The sequence below is a fragment of the Anser anser genome (assembly GCF_964211835.1).
Source record: "Anser anser genome assembly, chromosome: 6".
NCBI classification, from domain to species: Eukaryota; Metazoa; Chordata; class Aves; order Anseriformes; family Anatidae; genus Anser; species Anser anser.
The window spans coordinates 25,300,965-25,305,831 of record NC_139726.1 but is presented as its reverse complement, the minus strand read 5'-3'; positions in this window follow the sequence as shown (position 1 = coordinate 25,305,831).

Here is a 4,867-nt window from a genome sequence, read left to right as displayed (position 1 = left end):
AGAAAAAAAGAAAGAAAAAGTATACAAGAATAACCTATGATCAAGAAGGGAAAGGGGGCTTTACAAACCCTTGACACATTCAGTGCTGTGGAGGGGAGCTATCTTGATCACTGAGAAAAGATCAGAGCCAAGACATAGAAAGGAAAAAGCTAAACTACTTTCATGATTCCTTCAACACATATTTCTTTTTCTCTGAGTTATTTTTACTTATTCTCTGAACATAAACTCATTACTTTAAAATTGCTTTATGAAAAATTAATAGAAACTTTTCATCAAGAGACCAAGGTTTTGAACTCGCAGAGTCCCTGTGGGTCTTTTATGCTGGACTGAGCAGGAAATATCCTCTGATCAAAACACAGCTACAGCAAGAATGACAGAACCCCAAGCAACTCATGGGAGGTGAAAAAGTAAACCACATTCCCAGCCTTGATTACTTTCTTAAACACAGCAGCTAGGTGAGCTTAATCTCTTCTCAGATTGACTGAAACAGTGATGTGAAAATTGAAATGTTGGATATTTTAGGAAGTGACCATTAACATGGACTATGGGAAGAATTTTCCATGTCCTCTCTATATGCAATATAAAAATAATGCCTCTTGTATTGCTGGGGTCAGCCTGTATTTTGCTCTGCAGTTAGTTCCTTTTTTACCCTCATTTTGAAATGCTGTCCATTTCTTAATGTTGAATTCTCCCAGTTCTGCTTTCTTTTGTTCGTCTCCTGTCCCTTTAGATATAAAACCAAAATATTATACTTCAGGCATCTAAACCCAAAGACTTTGATAAAATTCATGAAGATTTAGATAAGGCTAAGGGTTTGCTTTTGTTTTAATTTCCCCGTTCCTCTAATGTGCATGCCTCTTCCAGCATGGTGATTATCTTTGAATTTCTAAGGGGCCCATCACAAAGGAACATCTGAGTCAGAGGAGAGCAGCCTCCTCCCTTTTACAGGATGTGATCTGAATGAAGAAGAGACTTTGAAAGATGATCTTCGGAGAAGTTTACCCTGACAACTTTTCAGGAAAGGGATTTACATCCATGGCCTAGTACTGAAAAGATGGTGCAAATGCTGCCATTACAAATGTTAATCCCTCCTAACAGCTGAATTTATATAGGGAAACAGCCCGTGTGGTAGCAGGATCTCTTACAGAGCTTACTGTTGGGTGAGGAATGTGGACAGGGAATTTTATGCTGCAATGCAATGACTCTGCACGGGAAGACCAGGGTGCAACATAAAAGGCATTGCGTGCAACATAAAACACATTGCACTCTTCACAATAAGCTGGATTTCTTCCTCTTTCTGGAGAGGTGGGATATTGAGATGAAGACAGACGTGTTCATTCAAGCGAGCTCAAACTCCAAGTTAGCATTTCTTGGTGACTCGAGGAGAATCAAGGAGAAGCAAGGAAAATATCAGTGCTTGAAACACCAAGTGCTCAAGTTTAAATGGATGTGATTTAGAAGGTAAACCTGGCTGGGTTTTCAAGAGTTTTAACAGCTCAGTCATGTCGTGTAAAGTCAGTTGGATTTGAGCACATGCATTTATCTCACTACTTTAAAAACCTCATTGTACACTCATGGAATGATCAGCAATGTAAAAATACACCAAATAATGAAACAGCTTAGAGATGAATCCAGAAACAGAAACACAGAGAGTAAGAATCAGACTCTTTTGGAGAAAAGTTGTTCTGTGCTGTCTAGTAACTCACAGCCTGTGTGGTTCACTCCCATTCAACCAGAATTTCTTACTGATATGTATTTGATCGCTTTTCTGATGTTGATATACAATGAACAGAATACCTGAATAGGGACTAACTGAAATTAGGGCATAGGATAAATGCTATAAGATATTGGTCAATTATCAACTTTATTTTCAATCTAATGGAGCAGAGGAAAATCTACACTACCATAATAACAGCTATTTGCTCAGCGGGTTTACTTAATGGAATGATAAAAATTAAGAGAGAAAGTCCTGCTGCCTTAGCACAGCAAGAAATAATTCCCATGGCTTGAAAAAGAATCTGAGAGGATGAGACTGCTAAATATGGTAATTTACTGTAGTAAAAGTTCCTAGAAAATCCATATATTATCGGCTGAAAGCACTGAAGGCACAATTACCAATTGAGAGCACACACTGTCAGGCACTTATAAGCTAACTTCAAGGAGACCACTTGTAGCAAAACACAAAAATAAAACTGTGTTCTTTTTCACCTCATCAAGTCATGGCTACTTATCAGTATACTGTTCTCTATTATTTAGATGAAGCAAACAGTTAAAAACAATCATATATATAATTTGTAGTTAGTAGTTGTGAATGTAATTACACAAATATAAACTCATAGATACTGTAGTTGCAATTATATTTAAATTCAGTTTAAAGGAATCCAGTGTTGTCTGTATTTCTGATGTCTTTTTTTGTCGTTGAAGCAGATTAGATTTGGCATCGTTCTTTACTTGTGTGCTGAATCTGCATGGCAAACAACAGGAGTAACTCAATGAGATTTTTGGTTGTTCAGGTCCCCTGGTCTTCCTGCTCCTCCTGTCCACAGTGGACAAGGTGACACTTTGTCCACACTTTTTGAGTAAAGTTTGTGATTGTCTATCATAAGGTAATTGTTACACATATATCTGTCAGACTGTAGGCTCATTTTTGGGTTAGTGCAGAGGTGTGCATTGCCTGCTTTTAACTCCCTGCTGAAATGAAACTTCAAGGGCTATAAGGTCAAAGCAAACAACAGTGTGCCCCTGATTTCCTCCTCTTTCACTGAAAACTAGTCATGCTAGCTGTTAGGATACCTTTTGTTTATCACAAGAAGAAATGTGCCTCAGAAGAAATAAACTGTCAAAATATTTCTGTTGTTGATGCAACTCATGGGAGCAAACTAGTGTGCCTAGGCCAAATGAGGCTAATTGTGAGGCCTATGCGTTTGAACTAGGGACACCCAAAAGCCGGGGAAGGTCCCTGGGGTGAAGTCCACAGCTCCGGCATGCACCCACAAGCACAGATCATCTAGATGGCAAACCAACACCACGTGGGAGCTGACTCCCTTTGCGGCCCTTCAGCAGTTCTTGGGCCAGAGCGTGGTGGTGGTTCCTGTTAGAGACAGGCAGGAGGGTCAGGGCTGTCATCACCTGGTTGAAGAGCACTCCACAGGAACAGCAGAGAAGCTGAAATTTTACATTACAAATTGGTGTCAATGTCCAACTACCCATACAAACACCAAAATATAATTTCGTTGTTTGTCAGCAAAACCTAAGCCATCCTCATGCTTTTTCTTCGATCATGGCTGTGAACATAAGTGCGACGTGTTAGTGCGGGCTAAAAGCACTCTGCAGTATACCAGAAAACAATCCTACAGAAACAGATTAGCAGCTGTTCTAGAAAACCAAACAAGTCTGTAAATTAAAGGCAGCTTTACTTTGATGCTGGTGTATAAAGCCCTCTTGGTGCCCTTGAGATGCCTTTCTCTGAACAAAGGTTCCCATTGAGACATTCCTGTACAGGGCAGGAACAACAGAGTTTTACTTTCTGTTTGATAAGGTTGCATGCTTTTGGTTTGACAACATCCACGATACCTTGCTGTCTATCAGCACATTGAACAAAGCTCCCTTTTCACCAGAAAACAGTGCTAACACATTATTAATTTAGGAATATAATTGCAGGTAATCAAATGGTGTTTTGGAAGATTTTCTCAAACACTGAGTTTTAGGATCCAAATTTGATATTTCATAAAAGTTAATAATATAGCTAACTGTTAAACATCATTTATAGAGCACCACTCTACAGATAGACAGCCTGAATGATATCTAAATGAAAATGTTATTATGTCTGCTGGATCTATCTCATTATTGTTCTTGCTGTCCCCTCTAATTTCTTAACAGACAGACCAAGAATGCAGAAATTTTATGTATCTAACATGAGCTAACAGCAAAAGGTTTTCTATGCAGGATAGTGAAAGAATGACTGACAGGGAATATATTAATGGAATAGTCATATGTTGAATAGTCCATTCAAAATATTTCTTACTGTATTAAAGACCCTAACTGAGCTTTTTTTTTTTTTTTAAATGGCAAATTTTAAATGGCATCAAAGCTGTTATCCTTAGGTGATGAAAGATGAAAGACATCACATTTGAAACACTAACTTCAGTGAGATTTTATAAAAAGAATGGAGGAAAAAAATGAAAAGAGGTTTAGGAACCTGATTTTATGTATCTGGTTTTTTCAATCCTCTCTTTGTGAGGCATGTGAATACAACTTTGCAGATCCTGAGAGTTGCTTAGGTTTGGATTAGTTCAGTCACACCCTGGACATGCCCCTCATCTGATAGCCGCACAGAGAGCCCAGGGCATCTTGGATCCTCATTTACGAGCTTCCTGCAAAATCCTAGTGCTGAGTGGGACTGATCCATGGCCCCGCTCATGGTTGAGGTCAGCCTTCCAGGTGAAGCAGAGCCAGATGAAAGGTCATTTTGATTTAAATGTGCTGCTGCTTCTTGACAACAGGCAGCTCCCACCTCTTGATTTCACCTGTTCATCCATACTTGGGAAACAGCAGGGAGCTGAGGCCCTGATGCACACCACTTGTGGCAAAAAATATTTCTTTCCCTTCATTTGAAAGTTTAACGTCCCACTGGAATGTACTCGCAAATTAGCACATTTCAGCACATTGAAGTCACTGAACAGAATCAACAGCAGTTAGTCAACCTTGTGGGAAGTCAGCCTCGTCCTCTGACTTGGTGTCATTTGGTGGACTGAGCAATAACCGCGCAATTTGCTGCAGATGCAGTCATTACATACTATCATACATGGAAGTTTTTGTTTGCACATTTTTATAGAAAGCACTGAAAACATTGAAACCAGGTCATTTG